Genomic DNA, 9,769 nt, shown 5'->3' on the forward strand with positions numbered 1-9,769 from the left:
CAAATGTCAAGTGAATTAGATTGTTTCTTATTATTCGCATATAAATATTGTAATCAGATACAATAATGCTGGCAAATGATTCATAAGTGGATGATAATTCAGGAAATTTGAATAGTTGCAATCAAGTTGAGATTATATATCGATTTGACCTCTACAAGTAATGTACCTTGACAAACGCTGGAAATAAATTCTTTGAATTATAGGACCTGCGACAATAATTCTTACTAATTGTATCAACTAATGAACTGCTTATGGAATATTTTCCGCCATTATTCCCATGTGTATGTGTTACGAGAGAGAGAGCTGATATTAGTTTCGTTTGTAGTGAATGTAATGAATTAATAGCAAAGCGTAGATTTTTCCTAAGCATTTCATAAATAAAATTGAAGATACTGTAATTGGGATCAGAGACTGTAGATTTGAATACAAAAGTGTATGCAATTATGGTATATGTTTAATCAGTCTATAATCGATGCCAAATCTGTATCGTTTTCCTTTACACGATATATTCTTTTCCTTGCAGAATTGCAGAATCCGCTTTTATATTCATTTATATTCAATAACATTTTCATGCAAATTATGAAACAAGGTGTAATGTATAGCCTTGTCACTTAATAGATATTTGAAATCTGATAATTCAAAAATAAATTTATCTTACATTTTAAAATTATTGGAAAATAGCATCTACAATTTTGATGTATGATCGTCAATAACTTACTGTACGAATGACACTGAAAATCCTGAATTACGGAAAATTACTTGTTATTGATATCGTTTCAAGTATTATCATATTTAGAGATCTTTGTTAATTGTTAATAATTAAGATAGTCATATTAATTCAATTGACCGTTATGAAATTAAAGTTTACATTTACATTTTATGGTCACAGAGAAATATACCATTCTCACAAAGTTTTTTAATTGCACGTGATTAAAATAAGAACAAATACAAAACCGGTCATTTTCCTTTTCTCATTGTAGACAAAGTATGATATCAAAAGTATACAGATTAGATAATTATCATAGAATATTACATGACTTTTCTATACTTTAAAAAAAACATTCCACAATTAGATAAAGCAATACAATTCATCAGAACAGTACAATTATAATATATTTCGTATCATTTTGTTTGTATAAATCCTAGTACTCCTCATGTTTAAATATTATTTGCATAATTAATGGGAAGTTTATGTAACGTATACATTCGATGATCACGATGCGCCAAAAGTGTGTGTACCAATATACTTATATCTGAAAACGTACAACAACGAAACAATTTATATAGGGAACGTAAACAAGTGGTAAACAATATGATATGGACTTCCGTTTTAACCGTTTCCATATAATTTTCATGATTTTATATCGTGATAATGTGTTGTAGATAGGATGACAAGGACATTAAGTTCTCGTGTTACTTTCATTCGGTATTGGTATTTATTTCATATTCCCCAAGATATTACATTAAAGACATTTTCTTCTGTTTCTATTTTTAATAGTTTTAAAGCATCAGGTGGAGTAAGAATGAAATTGTGAGAAAAAAATATCAACTGATATAACGTTGTCAGATACCCGATGTATATTTTTACGTTGGAAAATTTTGTTTTTTATTAGATGCTTCTTAATGAAAACAGTGATTTCCTTCTTATTTGTAAATTGTTTAAGTTCTACTTACTAAGATCAACTAAAACTAAAAGTCTGAACTATATAAACCTTTATTTTAATTGAATTGCAGCGTTACATAAACATATGGCTTCATATTAGTATGAATACAAAATTTCAATATATACATGTTTCTAAAAGTTTGAAACTATATAACTCACAAGAGTCGTTCAATATATAACAGTGCCGCTTTTAAACAACATTGTCTCACACAATACATGTATATCATATGTTAAAATGACTATTTACTGTCGGATAAATATGACACTGTGAGTATGTAATGACATACAGATTGTATCTAAATTCGTACCATGGTCTCTTTCTTTTAAGATTAAAATGAATAATACTTCTTTATTGCATGAGATAATATATTTTAATCAGATGTTGAAAACACTTAGTAACTTAATTAATATTTAAAAATAACATAATAAAGAAGGTGACACACAAATGCTTAGCGCTTGACAATCTGACTGAACATGATCTCGTGGGATGCCCTTCTTCAATTAGAAAATCACAATAAAAAACCTTCTCCGTCTGATCGTTCAGTAAGATTAATTTTTGACATTTGACGTGAAACGCTATTCATGTGTTTAGTGATTCGGTCTGATATGTTCTTAGTAATATACGTCCGTGAATAAAACGGTCTTGTCACTGTCTATAGGGAGCATTGTCTCATGTTCACGATCTGAAACGATATGAATATTGTTACAGATAAATTAACTAAATCAAATATTCTGTCATTTTTTCAGCAAAATATAAAAAAATATAAAAACATCAAAACTATAATAACTAAATTTGATACAAAATGCGCTTAACTTTGTTTAAATAAAAAGAAAAATTATTTAAGTAACCTGGTATGAACTTAAATGTAACAATATTGCCTATGCGATTTGATTTCTATTCTTCAATTTGAAATGATACGCAATTTATAATTTTATGACAATTTCTTGCATCAACTATTTCTTCTTATAATATTTTCTTCTTCTTTTTTGTTTTCTTTCTTTGATATTTCTTATTCACAAATATTGATTTGCTTTAAAACAATCTTAATATCTAAATCCTCGTATTCCAGAACTGTACGATAAGTTCTTAGACTATGGTTACAATTCTCGTATTAACGTTCTACATTCTAGTTGTAATGCCATGACAAAAGAATGCTATTCTAAAATACACTGATATTTAAATACCTTGATATAACAAGTTTTGTAGAAAATGCCATATTGTTTTGTTCTTTCAATGAAAACTACTTAATCATTGAAAGAACAAAACAATATGGCATTTTCTACAAAACTTGTTATGCTATGGAAACAAATTTTACACCTATGTAACAGTGTAGATTGTTTTAATCACAATTATGTTTAAAACTTATTAAATCAAAAAAAATTGAGACTCATTTTCCATTGCTTATACAAGATTGTCATAGGTAATGAATATCATTTTCCGTCTGCCTTGCAACATTCTAATATAATGAATTATGCCACATAGACAGATATGATTTCATTTGCATAACAATTGAATAATATCGGAGACAGCTTAGTTCTAATATCGTAATATTTCATTCAAATGACACTTTTTGACGTGAAACATTTCTTTCTTATTTTTTTTTTATTTTTTTTTTTTGGTAAAAGCTATATCAAGAGTTTAAGATTTGCTACAAAAAAGACCCAAATATGATAAATAGCACTTAAGGTATACATAGTGATGAATGAAGTCATATTGAATTTAATTTAATATATTTATTAATATACACTTTACAACATTAATAAGTAGTCGGACTAAAGCAGTGTTAATATTTCTATGAAAATTAGATAAAAATAGAGTAACCCATCTCAGTCCTGACTGTACATACTTCGGTTGGTTTGCGCGGTTGCTATTGTATCAATAACGTCATATAAGATTACAAAATGAACTAATAGGTTTGTTGGTGGTGTTATTATTCAATATTGATTGAATAACATTTTGCAATGTTCTTTTGCAATTTTAAAGATGACATCTAAACGTTTCGTAAATATATTTATACAATACAATACCGTTGCCATTTATAACAGGGAATCATCGCAAAATTACGTTTTGTTTTTCTTTTCTTCTTTATTGGCTGCGAAGTATAATCTGGCTTTCTTCAAAGAAACCGGAAGAATAGTTTATCGTTATCCCGATATTATTTTAAAAGTATGCTTTTCATATAAAAAGTTTTCTTAATTTAATTTAATTATGTTAGGAAATAAATATCATTTGGTCTAAGTATATTTGAGAAACGTAATATTTTGTGTTTAGTGATTTATTTATCTTCTTACAACAGTAGTTGATTTTGGATAACAGTCATTAGACTTTGTTGTCATTTTTTTAAATAAAAAATAATAGAATTGATTGAAACAATGTATATATATATATATATATATATATATATATATATATATATATATATATATATATATATATATATATATATATATATATTATGTGTTTATTTATCGTTTCATCGGGATATAATTAATCATTGTTCAAGGCATTATGATTAACCATTACGAGCAACACTTTGTATACATGTATATATAAAATGTTTTATATTAGAATAAAAAAATATAAGGTAAATTGAAAACACATCGCTCAGATTAGACAAGACCCGGTTGTACCGGGTGATGCTCCCCGAGAAGGTTTTGGACACAGAAAAGTATCAAAAATGAATAAAGGGCAAATACCCAAAAATAAGGCAAGGCGGAGTTATGTTTTTTTGCACTACCCTTTTTTCAATGTGATCTATCTTTCTATAAAGTTTCGTGATGATATCTCTTATAGTTTCAGAGTTATGTCCCGGGTAAAATTCAAAGTGTAAAAATGAACAAAGGGTAATAACTTCAAAATTAAACAAGGGTGTGTTTATCATTGCACTTCTATCCAATGAGACCTATATACCTACAAAGTTTCATGTTGATATCTCTTATAGTCTTAGAGTTATGAATTAGTCTTTTTAACGATGAAAACATATGATTATAACGGTATTGTTGATGTTTTTCTATATTACCGATACAAATTAAAATTTAACTTTTATCAGCCTTATTTGTCAAAGAAGACTGTAAACTGATGTTATTGTTTTGTGATTGTGTCAAGAATATGAAAAAGTTTAAAAATGTATAGTTGTAGATGACTTTTGAAACATTGTCAATTATACATCTAATACTATAAAATGTTTTTAATTAGGTGTCATTCATTACCTAGTCTTTATTTAGTCTACTCTGTAATAGGCGTTTGATAAGTTTATATACTTATTATGCATGTTAATATGCGATATGATGTCGTGAACATTTAATTATGTCAGTGACTAGACAGTGATCAATAAAAATACACATAAATTGTCAATCATTTTTTCCCAAACGGCATTTGAGCTTGTTATTGAATTAATGTTGATTTTACATGCCACCAACTACAGTCAGTTCTCTATCACTTAATTTCATTTCATTTGAATATTGAAGGTTGCGTTTGACAATACGTTTGAAGTAAAAGATAATTACTCATATGCTAAGGAACAAATTGAATTGAAAAAAAACACGGCAGATTTTGTCAGTTTTCTGTATTTTCAGTCTATCTTCAAACTACGACCCAAAACAAGTAATGTGTACAAAACATTGCCTTATAATTGTTACTTATTTTGTACCAGTGCGATAATATTGAGTAAATATCAAATGCACTATTTTCAAGTGCGGCAAAGCCCAGAATAAAAGTGAATTAGGACTTCCGACAAGCGACAGATTTTTACATTTTTTTTTATCTGTGGCTAAGTATGACCTTTGTTGAATCCTTTGGCAGCTTTATATTTGACTAAAGATAATAAGAACAAATTTGCAACCAAAATACGCTTCAGCAAGACATTGTTGTGTATTGAAACCTTATTTAGAAACATTTACACAGTATTGACAAATACATTTTTGTTTTGTTTGTTAAACTTAAAAACTTACAGATGTGAATAAATGAGTAGAAAATCCGACCAGAAGTGTCACTTGTGTAATCAGAAAATATGTACATGACCAGTTTATATCTTCAATAACTTCGTCAAATTACAAGCTAGGAAGCTGAGACCCTAAACCGAGTGTGCCATTAACATTGTCTTAACCCTTTCCCCCATGAGCATATTGTGAAAAATGGCCGTTTTCACTGAAAAGCCTCCTGTTACAAGTTCAAACTGCTATGAAACTATGAAAAATGCTTCAATACTTATCAAACTTGGCACAAACGTTGACTGGACCATTGCCTTTGTAACGACATGCTCAGTCTTAAATTTCCTGTTACCATGGCAACGAGGGCACATCTCAAAATTGCCAAAAATCACAATTTTGCCTCGATTTTTTCCATAAAAATTTATTACAAAGTGCTGCTGCTTCTCAAAGATTTGAGATAGAGTCAAAGGCTTTTCAGCGTTGGTTACACGTTACCTTATGATCGACCTGGGGTCATTTTGAGCCTCTCACAAGTCCAAAATTTTCTTGGCGATGAGGGGGACTCCGCCCCCTTCAAACCACCAAACAGAAGGGGGGCACATCCCCCTTCTGGCAACCCCCTGATGTATCTTTTGGATAGGGGGCGGCGCCGAAAAAGTGCTCACTTTTTTGAGTAACATTTCTAAAACGAAAACATGTGTTTGGGGCCCAAATAGGACATTTTTTCACTATTTCAGGCCTAAAAAAGGGGGCGGGGGTCGAAAGTGCGTTGTTTCGCGTATATAGGAGGTAAGGGGTTAAGGAATTAATGAGCTGATTAAAAAAATCAGAATAACATACAAACCCAGTTACTGCGAGCGTTGTAAATTTTCATTATTTGGTTTAAACGCCATCAGTTCCTAAGCCTGTACATTATTTACCTTAACCGGCGAGTCAAATACTTTCTTAAGATCAACATGTACCAAAAGTTTCATAGTTTACACTTAATACAAATTCAACGATCTTTGCATATTACATAACTGTGGCTTCTATCGCCAAGTTATATATCCCTTTCAACACATTGAAAATAGATATGGGTATGCTACTCGTATTTCGGCAAGTATTATATTTATTTTACTTGAATATATTGTATACATTTTAGTACATGATTTCTGTGGCGTCAACATTTTGAAGTGATTTCCCTTTTCATCACAATGAAAATAGGACCTGTTGTTCTCCTATTGCTAAAAGTCTGATAAATCTTAGGTTTTAATTGTAACAATTCAGCCATACAATACTTATGTAACGTACATGGGCATGATCTTGGCAAGTTACATAACTGCTGTATCAATTTTCCTTTTCAGACTTTTGATTGTTCTACCTGTACAAATGACTTCATATTATACACATTTACACACTTATACAATAAACTATTATCTTGACAAATGACAAAACTGTGGTATCCATTTTATCAACCATTCTTATTGATACAGTAACAACAAAAATATAAATACTCTTTTAGTATGATGCGTCAACACAATTCTTATGATCTTGGTAAGATACATGATATTTATTTTTTTTATCTTTTTCACCTATGTGCTCTTTTTAAATAGATATAGTATACTAATGAAAGTCAATCTGATGAATTATAAAGTGTATCCTGTAAAGTACAAACTTTTTTTAATTCATAAAAAACAATATGTCCATTATGCTTGTATGAGAGACATGTTTGTGTATATATTATTCAGAGTAATGACACATGCACGAACTATTTGCTTAACTAAACATAGCAGTTTAATATTTCATTCCGATACGTTTTATTTTGTTTAAATAACTTATTTAGTTGTATTAAAAACAATTTAGACATCCGGTTTTTTGAACTCTTTCATTTAAGACCATAATGTTATGGAAACAACATAAATTTACCGTATATAAATTGTATAAAACATTCATTGGAAATAAATTTATATAACTAACCGGTACATAAGCATATATTCCTGGTACTATTTTATTGCACCATGGAGTCTATGACATCTAGACCCCTTAACACCCCGACCTCTTGACACCTCGACCTCTAAGACATCTCGACCCCTGACACTTAGACCCCTAAGACACTTAGATCCCTTAAATATAACTGACATTTCGACACCTTAATTAATGTATTGTTATATTAGGAAAGACCGTGCATTTTTAAAAATAAAACATTAAGTTATGGCTAGGTTTGAACATTTTCAGCCATTTATTTATTATTTATGTATATTATTTACCAAAACAGTAACACAAATAAATATGCATGTACACACATTACATTGAAAAAACAATACATAGAATACGCAGACACTATCACTCTCTTTAGCGAACGACGCCAGCTTCCGTGACCAATTGTAGATTTATGTACGCTAGCTTTGCGTCTTTCAATAGTAACGTGAGAACAAAATAGAAGGGAATCACGCCTCGACCAGCCTGGCTATTAAGACGTCTATGCCACAACGTATAGTCAATATAAGCAAACGAAACAAAAACAGTTTACATTAAAATGTGCACAAAAATTCTCCAATGTCTTTATATTTTATTTTTGCGTCACAATTCAATCATAAGGTTTTATTTAGAATGATTGACGACATTATCTGTTTAAAATTAAAATATTATTTTACTTTTACTAATTACTTATTCACTCGTTTTTCATATTAACAAGATAACAAAAATAGTGCATTTTTTCTGTAAAGTTGTTGGTACGAACAGTCTCCAATACCTGTATTATAAAATATTTATATTGATATACTGAAATATGATGAACTGCAATTTAGTTAAATAAATTCAAGTAAATTTCATTCATATTAGGAATAATAAATTGTTGATATTACAACAGCAATGTAGTCTTGCTTCCGCCGACGAGACACCGTAACGAAACGAAGCGGTTCCGAAATTGAATGATCAACGGAATTGTCATGAACAGGCGTTGCTTGATCTGAAGGAGCGTCACTGCAAATACTACAAGTGAACTGTACGACGCTTAGAAATTCTACTGATACCTGCAAAATACAAAGTTTTCATCTTATAACAAATTTGTAAAAAAAATAGTGTTTGAAATCATTTTTTGTTCAATAGGATTGTAGTATACAAATAGATCGTAACACATTTACTTTGGTAAACCGGCAAACTGTTAAACAGTCTAGTAAATGGACTGTTGATAAAAATAATTTAAAACACTAAGCCGGTTAAAATTTATTAGTACGTATTTACTCCTTACCAATTTAATTTTGTAAATACGTACTAATAAACTTTAACCTATACTAAAGTCAGGTTTTATTGAAAATACATGTATTATTCTAATGACCGATAATTTGATTATTTAACGGCACGCGCCGGTGTTTATCCTATCACGTGTCACTGATTAAACACATACATGTATGACGTCAAACCAACGCATGGGAGATGTATGATGATAACTTATTAAGGTCATTTTCATTTTTCTGTGGTCATAATACAACATGTATGTATGAATGTAATTAAATGAGTATCAAAAATAAATCCTTTATTATTTAAGTATTTTTATAGCACGCTCTTTTTTATTTTCACCATTGCAAAAACGAATTTTAATTGCTTTTGTAGTGAGTCATGTATATGTTTTGTAAATGTCTGACAGATCAAGTCAATAAATATATCTTCAACAATATCATTAACCTAAAATTACTGATAGTTTTTTTTTTCAAAAGTGAACTATGGGGGTCAACTATCAACTTCCGTAAATTATTACGCACTCAATTATTACATTTCCGTAAACTATTACACACAATTCAATATTTCATTTAGTATAAACGTTCATTGCAAATGTAGCATTATTATGTTTTACAAAACAATAAACTGAAGTTAACATTTTTTTGTAATTTTTAAAAGATAAACAAATAATTGTTACTTAATGCGCTAATGATGAAATTATAAATAAGCACCATTACATTAAACCACGGGACATTTTAATCTGATTTTTGTCCGTAATTAAACAAATGAAAACTGATTTGTGTATTAATCAACAAAATTAAATTTTAAAAAATGTAAATTTTGCAACTGATATTTAAAATACCCATATAAATTTAAACAAAAGACTTGGATATTATATATATGTCTTACAATATTTTCAAAATATATTTACTGTTCTTTTAAAGCCCAACATTTAAAACAGGGGTCGAAGTGTCTTAG

Source organism: Ruditapes philippinarum, unplaced genomic scaffold, assembly GCF_026571515.1.
Source record: "Ruditapes philippinarum isolate M1 unplaced genomic scaffold, ASM2657151v2 ctg5760_1_1_1_1, whole genome shotgun sequence".
NCBI lineage: Eukaryota > Metazoa > Mollusca > Bivalvia > Venerida > Veneridae > Ruditapes > Ruditapes philippinarum.